Source organism: Panthera leo, chromosome C2, assembly GCF_018350215.1.
Source record: "Panthera leo isolate Ple1 chromosome C2, P.leo_Ple1_pat1.1, whole genome shotgun sequence".
In the NCBI taxonomy this organism is placed as follows: Eukaryota; Metazoa; Chordata; class Mammalia; order Carnivora; family Felidae; genus Panthera; species Panthera leo.
This window is the reverse complement of record NC_056687.1, coordinates 55,332,412-55,346,438: the sequence shown is the minus strand read 5'-3', so window position 1 is coordinate 55,346,438 and position 14,027 is coordinate 55,332,412. Positions and strand designations below refer to the sequence as shown.

The window sequence follows — 14,027 nt, the reverse complement described above, 5'->3', positions numbered from 1 at the left end:
TCACTCCTGCTTCTCTAAGGATTTTTTGTCTGGTATGTTGAGTTCTTTAAGTTGTTGTTATTTATTAATTCCAATCCCCACCATTAACTAACATGCAGTTATAACATTTTAAAATAATTATTTCTGAGGAAAAAATACTTTGAATTTATACTCTGTCAAATATAGACATTTGATAATGCCTTAGAAATGAAACACCAATTTTAGAAGGAGTAAATTTCATTACTTTTTCTAAATTAAAAGTAACAAAGAATTTTGGCAAGATGCATAAATGAAATTTATTAAATACAAAGAAAAATCCAAACCTTGCTTATATCGTATTTTAATTCATTTTAAATCAATTCCAGAAGGAAAAAGAAGGCTTGCTTATGTCCAAAAGATACTAAAATTGATGAATCACTGAATTCTACTCCTGAAACCAATATTGCACTATATGTTAACTAACTGGAATTTAAATAAGAATTTGAAAAGATACTAAAAAAGGGAAATGAGAAGATAAGAAACTTTATAAGACAAAGAGCAAACCCCATTATTATAAAACCATTAGACTGAATATATTTAGATCTGGGAAACATCAATTTCTTGCCAATAACCATTTACCTTAAGAAAATTGAAAAAATATTTTCCCCATGTCAAAGACTAAAATCGGAGGTCTAAGGATGATTCTCCAAGGCACAAGAATTATAAATCTGGATTTATTGGTTTCATCCTTGTGTTTATACAGTAACAAAGATTCTTCTTCCTATGGAAAATGATAAAAATAACATTTGCATATAGATCAGGACTAGAAAAAATTAGTTCAATAACAGATTTACTAAAGCAAGGAATTGAAAGTGATCATTAACATTTTTATTACTGTTATGTTCACATACTGATATTTTGCAGATTTAAAAGCATATACACATAAAAGTTAGAATAGAAAATATGCTAGGGGCTGGAACTATGGGTGGCATTTTTTCTCTTACATTTCTATAGTTTAATATTTGTGATTCAGCATGCATTACTTTCTTAATAAAAAAATACTATTGGGGTGCTTGGGGTAGCTCAGTTGGTTAAGCTTCTGACTCTTGATTTAGGCTCTGGTCATGATCTCATGGTTTATGGGATCGAGCCCCACGTCGGACACTGTGCTGGCAGTGTGGAGCCTGCTTGGGATTTTCTCTCTCCTCTCTCTCTCTTCCCCTCCCCTGTTAGCATTCTCTTTCTCTCAAAAATAAATAAACATTTAAAAAATACTATTAAAAAATTTTTTAGTAAAATTCTGTGAAAGCTGTAATATGTTGGTGTTTAGCCTTACTCTCTGGTGGCCACCCCTTACCATCATAAATCAGCCTTTGATGAGGCTTAACCATTCAGAACACTAAGGAAGCAGACAGGATGTTCTAACTATCTCAAAGGAAAAAATGGAGACACTTGCTAACCTAGACTAAACCAGGAATGATCTCATGACATAGACTGGGCAGCATTGATGCTGACAATTAATAAAGAGCAGTCAGGTTTGTAATTCTTTCAGTGGATTTTTGACAGTTCTGTGGGATTTTATCTACTCAGGCCTGGTAGGGAAGAGAAGACTGGCAGATACCTACTTGTTAAGCAGTAATTGAGGAGAAATCTGAGCAAACTGTTTGTCAAACTGTGGTTTTGAAAAAAAGTTTTAACTAAAGATGCAAAAACAGTGCATGCAACACACAAAAAACACTTCCTGAAGTGCCAGGCCCTGGACAGTGTATGACATCTTTTTAATATAGTAGCACTTGTAGGTGCAGGAAACAAAACAAGCTATTACATAAAGGACAGAAAATGAGCCAAAATGATGAAATGGAAGGATTCTCCTCAAAAGAAATTCCAGGAAGAAGTGACAGCCAGAGGATTGCTCAAAACAGATATAAACAATATATCTGAGCAAGAATTTAGAACAGTAGTCCTAAGACTAATAGCTGGGCTTGAAAAAAGCATAGAATACAGCAGAGAATCTATTGCTGCAGAGGTCAAGGACCTCAGAAATAGTCATGATGAATTAAGAAATGATGTGAATGAGATGTAAAATAAACTAGATGCAGTGGCAGCAAAGATAGAGAAGCAGAGGTCAGAATAGGTGAAATAGAAAATAAAATTATGGAAAATGATGAAGCTCAGAAAAAGAGAGAAAGGAAATTACTAGACCATGAGGGGAGAATTAGAGACCTAAGTTATTCAATGAAATGAAATAATATCTATATTCTAGGAGTTCCAGAAGAAGAAGAGAGAGAAAGCACTGCAGGTTTATTTGAAAAAACTATAGCTGAGAACGTCCCTAATCTGGGAAAGGACACAGACATCCAAGTCAAGAAAGTACAGAGAACTTCCTTCAAAATCAACATAAACAGGTAAACACCATGACATATCACAGTAAAACTGACAAAATCCAAAGATAATGAGAGAATTCTGAAAGCAGCTAGGGGCAAACAGGCCTTAACCTACAAGGGTAGACACATAAGGGTAGCAACAGATCTGTCCACTGAAACTTGGCAGGCCAGAAGGGAGTAGCAGGAAATATTCAATGTGCTGAATAGGAAATATATGCAGCTAAGAATCCTTTATCCAGCACAGCTGTCATTCAGAATAGAAGGAGAGATAAAGGCCTCCCAGACAAACAAAAGCTAAAGGAACTCATGACCACAAAACTAGTCTTATGGGAGATCCTAAGGGGGACTCTGTGAATAGAAAGCAGCAGACGACAAAGATCCAGAGATATCACCACAAGCACGGAACCGACAGATAACACAATGGCACTAAATCCATGTTTCAATAATCACTCTGAATATAAATGGATTAAATGCCCCAATCAAAAGACATAGGGTATCAGAATGGATTAAAAACAAAAACAAAAACAAGATCCATCTATATGCTACCTACAAGGGACTCATTTTAGACCTGAGGACACCTGCATATTGAAAGTGAGGAGATGGAGAATTATCTGTCATGCTACTGGATGTCAAAAGAAAGCTGAAGTAGCCATACTTATATCAGACAAACTAGATTTTAAAACAAAGATGGTAACAAGAGACAAAGAAGGGCATTATATCATAATTAAGGGGTCTATCCATCAAGAAGAGCTAACAATTATAAATGTTTATGCCCCCAATGTGAACACCCAAATATATAAACCAATCACAAACATAAATAAATGTATAGATAACAATACTGTGATTGTAGGAGACTTTAATACTCCACTTACAACAATGAACAGATCATCTAGGCAGAAAATCAATAAGGAAACAATGGCTCTGAATGACATATTGGACCAGATGGACTTAACAGATATATTCAGAACTTTTCATACAAAAGCAGCAGAATACACATTCTTCTCAAGTGCACATGGAACATTCCCCAAAACAGATCACATGCTGGGTCACAAAACAGCCCTCAACAAATATAAAAGGATTGCGATCATACCATGCATATTTGAAACTTGAAAACAACGAAAAGAAAAAATTTGGAAAGTCTACAAATACATGGAGGTTAAAGAACATCTTAGTAAAGAATGAATGGGTCAACCAGGAAATTAAATAAGAAATTAAAAAAATATTTGGAAGCAATGAAAATGAAAACACAACAATCCAAACCCTTTGGGATGCAGCAAAGGCAGTCCTAAGAAGAAAATACATTGCAGTCCAGAACTATCTGAAGAAGCAAGAAACGTCCCAAATACAGAATCTATCCTCACATCTAAAGGAACTAGAAACACAGCAGCAAAGAAAGCCCAAAGCCAGCAGAAGAAGAGAAACAAAGATTAGAGCAGAAATAAGCAATATAGAACCCCAAAACCCACAGTAGAATAGATCAATGAATCTAAAAGCTGGTATTTTGAAAGAATAAACAAAATTGATAAACCCCTTGCCAGACTTCTCAAAAAGAAAAGAGAGCCCAAATAGATAAAATCATGAGTGAAAGAGGAGAGATCACAACCAACACCACAGAAACAAAAACAATTATTAGATAATACTATGAAAAATTATATGCCAACAACCTGGACAATCTGGAAGAAATGGACAAATTCCTAGACACTCACACACTACCAAAACTCAAAAGGGAAGAAATAGAAATTTTGAGGAGACCCAGAACCAGTGAAGAAAACGAATCCATTATCAAAAATCTCCCAACAAATAAGAGTCCTGGGTCAGATGGCTTCACAAGGGAATTCTATTAGACATTTAAAGCAGAGTGAACACCTATTCTTCTCAAGATAGTCCAAAAGACAAAAATGGAAGGAAAGCTTTCAGACTTATTCTATGAAGGCAACATTACCTTGATTCCCAAACCAGACAAAGACCCCGTTAAAAAGGAGAATTACAGGCCAAATCCCTGATGAATATCGATGCAAAACTTCTCAATAAATACTAGCAAAACGAATTCAGCAGTATATTAAAAGAATTATTCACTATGATCAAGTGGGATTCATTCCTGGGATGCAGGGCTGATTCATTATTTGCAAATCAATGTGATACATCACATTAATAAAAGAAAGGATTAGTACCATATGATCCTGTCAATAGATGCAGAAAAAGCATTGGATAAAATACACCACCTTTTCTTGATAAAAACCTTTAAGAAAGTTGGGATAGAAGAACATATCTTATCATAAAAGCCATATATGAAAGGCCCATAGCTAATATCATCCTCAATAGGGAAAAACTGAGAGCTTTTTCCCCTGAGACCAGGAACACAACAGGGATGTCCACTCTTACCACTGTTATTTAACATAGTGTTGGAAGTCCTAGCTTTAGCAATCAGACAAAAAATAAAATAAAAGGCATCCAAATGGGCAAAGAAGAAATCAAACTTTCACTTTTTGCAGATGACATGATACTCTGCATGAAAAACCTGAATGACTCCACCAAAAAACTGCTAGAACTGATAAATGAATTCAGCAAAGTCACAGGATATAAAATCAATGTAAAGAAATCATTGCATTTCTATACATTAATAATGAAACAACAGAAAGAGGTATCAAGCAATTGATCCCATTTACAATTGCACCAAGAACCATAAAATACCTAGGAATAAACCTAATCAAACAGGTAAAAGATATGTACACTTAAAACTATAGAAAGCTTATGAAAGAAATTGAAAAGACACAAAGAAATGGAAAAAATTCCATGCTCATGGATTGGAAGAATAAATATTGTTAAAATGTCAATACCACCCAACACAATCTACACATTCAATGCAATCCCAATCAAAATTGCACAAGCATTCTTCTTGAAGCTAGAAAAAACAATCCTAAGATTTGTATAGAACCACAAAATACCCCAAATAGCCAAAGTAATGTTGAAAAAGAAAACCAAAGCAGGAGGCATCACAATCCCAGACTTAAGCCTGTACTACAAAGCTGTAATCATCAAGACAGTACGGTATTGGCACAAAAACAGATACATAGACAAATGGAATAGAATGGAGAATCCAGAAAGTGTCCCACAAATGTATGGCCAACTAATCTTGACAAAGCAGGAAAGAGTATCCAATGGAAAAAAAGACAGTCTCCATAGCAAATAGTGCTGGGAGAACTGGAGAGCAAGGTGCAGAAGAATGAACCTGGACCACTTTCTCACACCATACACAAAAATAAACTCAAAATGGATGAAAGACCTAAATGTGAGACAGGAAACCATCAAAATCCTAGAGCAGATAACAGGCAACAACCTCTCTGACCTTGGCCACAACTTCTTACTTGACATGTCTCTGAAGGCAAGGGAAATAAAAGCAAAAATGAACTATTGGGACCTCATCAAGATAAAAAGCTTTTGCACAGCAAAGGAAACAATCAATAAAACTAAAAGGCAACCAACAGAATGGGAGAAGACATTTTCAAATGACATATCAGATAAGGGGTAGTATTCAATATCTATAAAGAACTTACCAAACTCAACACCTGAAAAACATACAATCCAGTGAAGAAATGGGCAGAAGATGTGAATAGACACTTTTCCAAAGAAGACATCCAGAAGGCTAACAGACACATGAAAATATACTCAACATCGCTCATCATCAGGGAAATGCAAATCAAAACCACATTGAGATACCACTTCACACTGGTCAGAGTGGTTAAAATTAACAACTCAGGAAAAAAAAAAAACATGTTAGGATGTAGAGAAATGGGAACTCTGTTATACTGTTGGTGGAAATGCAAACTGGTGCAGCCACTCTGGAAAACAGTGTGGAAGTGCCTCAAGAAAATGAAAATAGAACTACCTTATGACCCAGCAATAGCACTACTAGGAATTTATCCAAAGGATACAGGAATGCTGATTCATAGGGGCACATGTACCCCAATGTTTATAGCAGTACTATCAACAATAGCCAAATTATGGAATTATGAAAAGAGCCCAAATGTCCATCAACATGAATGGATAAAGATGTGTGTGTGTGTGTGTGTGTGTGTGTGTGTGTATACATACATATACATATATATGTGTATGTATATATACATATATATATATGTATATATACTTACCCACACATAATGGATACTACTCTGCGATGAAAAAAAATGAAATCTTTCCATTTGCAACCACATGGATAGAACTGGAGGGTATTATGCTAAGTGAAGTAAATCGGTCAGAGAAAGATAAGTTTCTCAAGTTCCACATATGAGTGAAAACATAACAGAAGACCATAGAGGAAGGAAAAGAAAAATAAGTTACAAACAGAGAGGGAAGCAAACCATAAGAGACTCATAAATACAGAGAACAAACTGAGGGTTGATGAGGGTGGGGGGTTGGGGAGGCAGGGAAAATGAGTGATGGGCATTGAGGAGGGCACTTGTTAGAATGAATACTGGGTTTTATATAAGTGATGAATCACGGAAATCTGCTCCTGAAGCCAAAACTACACTGTAGGTTAGCTAACTCGACAATAAATTATTAAGAAAAAGAAAAAGAAAAATGTTTTAATTGATCTTAATAAATTATCCCTTGATTTCACTTTCATCTTTCATAATTTTCAGCCTTTTTCGTTCATGGAAATCCTGAAAAATAAGCCAATCATTATGAACATCTCAGCAACACCTTTGTCTTATACCTTATAAAATTTTATTTCTAGGGATCTAACCAAGTCCTCTTTCACAAGTTTTATTCTGTGTACTCAGGGATAATTGAAGGACCCAGGAGAAGGCTCACTGGCTTCAAACTGACCAGGGATTATAAAAATAGTGGCAAGCCCAATCATTTGCAGTATCAATGATATTATAAGTATCCCATATTTTACTGAAATTTTTAGGTAGACTATATAAAATCACCTATAGACCATGATTGAAAGACTCTCTAGGTTGCACTTGTTTTTCAAGCCATTGTCTTTCCCTAGAATGGCTATTCTGTCCTATTTTAGAAGTTTCATTTGATTCACAAGGCCCATTTACTCAATATTTGCTGAATACCTATGTTATGGCAGATAATGATTTAGGCAAAAGACAAATAATAATAAACAAGATAGACACGAAGATTTCTGTTCTCATGAATCTTATATTATGAAAAAGATAATAAACAAGTAAACAACTGAGTTTTAGGTGAAAAGGCGAAAATGGTATCTGTGGTAGAGAAGAGGTCTGTTTTCATCATGGGAGTCCAAGAAAGCTACTCTGAGATCACACTGAAGCAGAGAACTGAAAGATGAGTGAAACATGTAGCCTAAAGAATATTCCATGTGTATAGTACCTAAGGTAAGGTCCTAATATGATTGAAAATCAGTAAGAGCTAATTCATTTCAACATTTACAACAAGAAACTCTGATTCTCCCAGCTCACAATGACCAAATTCTTATAATAGCGCTTGTCTGTGTCCTTCATTTGGCACCAAATGTGTGTTGCATTATAATACTAGCTATCTTTGAGAACTTGAGATGCTTGTTTTCCACTTAAGATTCATCTACTTCCTGCCAGGAACCTTGTCTTTTGCCTCTTGATATACTCAAAACCAAAAATAGTACTCTCATTCTATATTCAATAAACACTCATGACCATAATCTGATGTAATGACCTGTGCTACTGTCGTGCCCTCAAAGAGCTTATTATCAACTCTTGACTTACAGAGTTGGGCTGAGAGCAGTGACAGGCACTGGCTATCTAAAAAAAAAAAAAGTATCCAATAAATGTATGTTGGCTTTGAACTTTTGTTTAGGTTTATTTTGTAATGATTTGATAATTTTATAAATGTGTTCATAATTAAAACAGTAGACTTAATTGAAATTACAGTTAAAGTGAATCACCTTTAGTTGCTGAAAAATGGCTTTGTGGTAGGCTTTTAGCATTAAAATGGTTTTTCTTGGACTAAAACAATACAAACTTCATAACTACAGCTTATAATTAGCCTTACTTTTTTGTCATATAATAGTGTTTCAAGACAGAAATCAAGGCATATGATGCTAGTTTTTTACACCCTTGCCATTTTATCTAAGCTGAGATAGCACATTGACAGAGAGATTATTCACAATGCAGAAGTGTGTTATTGCAATATTGGAATCCTAATAGTGGTTGTAAAATTTCATGGTTTAAGAAAATGATACAACCCATAGATACATGTTATAAAATGGAATATGATTTTTTTGAAATTAAAAGGTGAAGCATTTGTACATTGCCTTTTAAAAGTGCTGATCAAATACCATCAACTTTGAAGTAAAAATACTATAATTTTGACTTTATTCTGAGTTAGAATAACTCCCTGTGATAATATTATTCTAAAGTTGTTTTACTTCTGCATTTATCCAAAGAAACAACCTGGTGATTTTCAAGTCGTGTGTGTGTGTACTGATTGATATACAATATTGTACTAGTTTCAGGTATACAGCATAATGATTCAATATTTATATACATTAAGAAATGGTCACCACAATATGTCTAGTTATCCATTCACCACGTCCTCACCAACACTGGTCATTATCAAAAGGACAAGAAATAACAATTTTGACAGGTATGAGGTGATATCTCATGGTGACATTTGATTTGCATTTCCCTGATGGTTAGTGATGTTAAAGATTTTTCATGTGCCAGTTGGCCATCTACACATCTTTGGGAAAATGTCTATCCAGCTCCTTTGCCCATTTTTAATTGGATTTTTTATATTGAGTTTTAGGAGTTCTTTATATTTTTTGAATGTTAACCCCTTATCAGATATAGCATTTCCAAATATCTTCTGTCATTCATTTGGGAGAAGGCTGCCTTTTCATTTTGTTGATGATGGTTTCCTTCACTGTGGAAAAGCTTTTTAGTTTGATGTAGTTCTATTAGTTTATTTTTTCTTTTGTTGTCGTTGCCTGAAGAGACAGATCCAAAAATATTAAGACCAATGTCAAACTTAGTGTTTATGTTCTAGGAGTTTTGTGATTTCAGATCTTATATTTTAGTCTTTAATCTATTTTGAGTTTATTTTTATATATATGATGTATGAAAGTGGTTCAGTTTTCCCAGCATCATTTATTGAACAGACTGTCTTTTCCCTCATTGTATGTTCTTGACTCCATTGTTATAATTGACCATATAAGCACGAATTCATTTCTGGGCTTTGTATTCTGTTCCATTAATCTATGTATTGGCTTTTGGGCCGGTACCAAATTGTTTTCAAATCCAAGAACAAGACGCTTTCAGCTTTGTTCTTCTTTCCCAACATTTCTTTGGCTACTCAAGGTCTTTTATGGTTCTATACAAATTTTAGGATTATTTGCCCTAGTTCTGTGAAAAATGCTATTGGTATTTTGACAGAGATTGCATTGAATCTGTAGATTGATTTAGATAATATGGACATTTTAACCACATTATTTTAATCCATGAGCACAGTATATCTTACCATTCATTTGTGTCATCTTCAATTTATTTCATCAATGACTTACAGTTTCAGAGTCTAGGTTTTTCACCTTCTTAATTTAAATTTATTCCTAGGTGTTTTATTCCTTTTGATGCGATTGTTAATGGACTGTTTTCTTTCTTTTTCTGGTAGTTTATTGTTAGTGTGTAGAAATGTAACAGATTTCTGTATATTGCTTTTGTATCCTGTAGCTGTACTGTATTCATTTAATAGTTCTAATTGTGTGTGGGTGTGGGTGTGTAATCCTTAGGAGTTTTTTTTATGTATAGTAACCTGTTATCTGCTGATAGTGACAGTTTCACTTTTTCCTTTCCAATTTGGATGCTATTTATTTATTTATTTATTTATCTATTATTGTTGGCTAATTGCTATGACTAGGACTTCCAATACTATGTTGAATAAAATAGGTGAGAGTGGACATCCTTGTCTTGTTTTTGATCTTAGGGGAAAAGCTTTCAACTCTTCACCACTGAATATGATGTTAGCTGTGGGTTTGTCATACATAGCCTTTATTATGTTGAGGTATACTCCCCCATCTCCATTTTGTTGAGAATTTTATCATGAATGGATGTTGTACTTTGTCAAATGCTTTTTCTGCTTTTATTTAGATGATCATATGATTGTTATTCTTTATTTTGTTAAAAAGGTGTGTGTAGCACGTTCATTGATTTGCGGATATTGAACCAGGCTTGTATCCCTGGAATAAATCCCACTTGATCATGGAGTATAATCCTTTTACTGTATTGTTGGGTTCCATTTGCTAATATTTTGTGGCCAATTTTTGCATCCATGTTAATCAGGGATATTGGCCCATAATTGTTTTTTTGTATGGTCTTTGGTTTAGGTATCAGGGTACAGCTGGCTTCACAGAATAGGCTTGGAAACATTCTTTCCTCTTCAAATTTTTTGGAATAGTTTAAAGATAGGCATTAATTCTTCTTTAAATGTTCAGTAGTATTTACCTGTGTAGCTGTCTGGTCCTGGACTTTTGTTTCTGAGTTTTTTGATTACTGATTCAATTTCATTACTAGTAATTGGTCTGTTCAAAATTTCTAGTTCTTCCTGATTTAGTCTTAGAAGATTTTACGCTTTTAGGACTCTATCCATTTCTTCTCGGTTGTCCAACTTGTTAGCATATAATCGTTTCGAGTAGTTTTTTAATAATCTTTTGTATTTCTGTTATATTAGTTGTAACTTCTCTTTCATTTCTAACTTTATTTGCCACCCCCCCCTTTTGTTTTGACTCTGGCTAAATGTTTATCAATTTGTTTATCTTTTCAAAGAATCAGTTCTTAGTTTCATTAATCTTTTCTATTTTTTAAATCTCTGTTATTTATTTCTGCTTTTATCTTTATTATTTCCTTCCTTCTACTAACTTTGGTCTTTGTTCTTTTTCTACTTCCTTTAGATGTAAGATTAGATTGTTTATTTGAGATTTTTGTTGTTGTTGTTATTTAAGGTGGATCTGTATCACTAATCTTCTTAGAATTGCATTTGCTGTATCCCATAGGTTTTGGAGTATTGTTTTCATTTTCATTTGTCTCATGGTATGTTATTTCCTTTTTGATTTCTTCGCTGACCCAATGATTGTTCAGTAGCATTTTGTTTAGTCTCTGTGGGATTTTTTTGTTTTTTCAGTTTTTTTCTTAGAGTTGATTTCTAGTTTTATATTAGTTGTAGTCAGAAAAGGTGTTAAGATTTTAATCTTAAATTTATTGAGACTTGTTTTTGTGGCCTAATATGTGATTTTTCCTGGCCATTTGTTGTTTAAAAAGGTAGTTTGATGTTATAAAGAGGGAACACTTATTCTGATGTCAGGAATCTGGATTAGAATCATGGCCCTACTGCTTAATAGTTGTGCAAACTTGGGTAAACCACTTCCTCAGTGTTCTTGTCTCCTCAGTGGAAATGGCATCTTTCCTACAAACCTTCAAAACTTTCAGTTTCCTAGATCGTTGTCAGTTTTCAACCTTGCTAGGCAGTATTAAAAATTATTAAAGTTCATGTAGTTCAAATGGATCAATGAAATGTAATGGGGTTTAATATTTTATGTAATAAAATTACTTCTTAACAATCTATTGCTATGTGAAACTGGATGTAAAACTAATGGTCATATTTTCTTCATCTTTTTTTAAGAGAATTTTTTAAATTTTCTATTGAAATATAATTGACATGTAACATTAGTTTCAGGCATATAATGTAATGATTTGCTATCTGTATATAATATGAAATCACAGTAAGTCTAGTTAACATCTGTCACCATTCATAGTTACCTTTTTTCTTGTGATGAGAACTTTCAAATTCTATTCTCTTAGCAATTTACAAATGGGAATGCAGTTTATTAACTATAGTAACCATGCTGTACATTTCACCCCTATGACTTATTTTGTAATGAAATTTGTACCTTTTGATGGCCTTCACCCATTTTGATACCCCTCCCCCACCACATACACATGCAACTACCAGTATGTTCTCTGTATCTATGAGCCTACTTCTTTATGTTTTTTTTAATTTAATTTTTTTTATAATTTATTGCCAAATTGGCTTCCATACAACACCCAGTGCTCATCCCAACAGGTGCCCTCCTCAATGTCCATCACCCACTTTCCCCTCTCGCCCCACCCCCATCAACCCTCAGTTTGTTCTCAGTATTTAAGAGTCTCTTATGGTTTGCCTCCTTCCCTCTCTAACTTTTTTTCCCTTCCTCTCCCCCATGGTCTTCTGTTAAGTTTCTCAGGAACCACATATGAATGAAAACATATGGTATCTGTCTTTCTTTGCCGGACTTATTTCACTTAGCACAATACCCTCCAGTTCCATCCATGTTGTTACACATGGCCAGATTTCATGCTTTCTCATTGCCACATAATATTCCATTGTATATATAAACCACATCTTCTTTATCCATTCATCAGTTAATGGACATTTAGGCTCTTTCCATAATTTGGCTATTATTGAAAGTGCTGCTATAAACATTGGGGTACAAGTGCCCCTATGCATCAGCATTCGTATATCCCTTGGGTAAATTCCTAGCGGTGATATTGCTGGGTCATAGGGTAGATCCATTTTTAATTTTTTGAGGAACCTCCACACTGTTTTCCAGAGTGGCTGTACCAGTTTGCATTCCCACCAACAGTGCAAGAGGGTTCCCATTTCTCCGCATCCTCTCCAGCATCTATAGTCTCCTGATTTGTTCATTTTAGCCACTCTGACCAGCGTGAGGTTTTAATTTGTATAACCACATCTTAGTGTGGTTTTGACTTGTATTTCCCTGATGAGGAGTGATGTGAGCATCTTTTCATGTGCCTGTTGGCCATCTGGATGCCTTCTTTAGAAAAGTGTCTATTCATGTCTTCTGCCCATTTCTTCACTGGATTATTTGTTTTTTGGGTGTGGAGTTTGGTGAGTTCTTTATAGATTTTGGATACTAGCCCTTTATCCGATATGTCATTTGCAGATATTTTCCCATTCCATCGGTTGCCTTTTGGTTTCATTGATTGTTTCCTTTGCAGTGCAGAAGCTTTTTATCTTGATGAGGTCCCAATAGTTCATTTTTGCTTTTAATTCCCTTGCCTTTGGAGATGTGTCCTGTAAGAAATTGCTGCGGCTGAAGTCAAAGAGGTTTTTCCCTGCTTTCTCCTCTAGGGTTTTGATGGTTTCGTGTCTCACATTCAGGTCCTTTGTCCATTTTGAGTTTATTCTTGTGAATTGTGTAAGAAGGTGGTCTAGTTTCATTTTTCTGCATGTTGCTGTCCAGTTCTCCCAGCACCATTTGTTAAAGACTTTTTTTCCCATTGGATATTATTTCCTGCTCTGTCAAAGATTAGTTGGCCATACATTTGTGGGTCCAATTCTGGAGTCTCTATTCTATTCCATTGGTCTATGTGTCTGTTTTTGAGCCAATACCATATTGTCTTGATGATTACAGCTTTGTAGTAGAGGCTAAAGTCTGGGATTGTGATGCCTCCCACTTTGGTTTTCTTCTTCAATATTACTTTGGCTATTTGGGGTCTTTTGTGGTTCCATACAAATTTTAGGATTGTTTTTTCTAGCTTCAAGAAGAATGCTTGTGCAATTTTGATTGGGATTGCATTGAATGTGTAGATTGCTTTGGGTAGTATTGACATTTTAACAATATTTATTCCAATCCATGAGCATGGAATATTTTTTCATTTCTTTGTATCTTCTTCAATTTCC

The 14,027-nt window shown here is 34.6% G+C and overlaps 1 protein-coding gene across 10 annotated transcripts in view; it reads right to left on the bottom strand.

The window, feature by feature from the left end:
* Window positions 1–303: 303 nt before the first annotated feature.
* DZIP3 (DAZ interacting zinc finger protein 3) overlaps window positions 304–14,027 on the bottom strand; it is a 131,638-nt gene continuing 117,914 nt past the window's right edge. For 9 of the 10 annotated variants that reach the window (XM_042955181.1, XM_042955179.1, XM_042955178.1 and 6 more), the window contains one exon: window positions 304–739. The gene's annotated coding sequence lies outside the window, so the exon portion shown is untranslated. The remainder of the gene's footprint in view (window positions 740–14,027) is intronic. The other variant, XR_006207127.1, reaches the window with a different exon arrangement.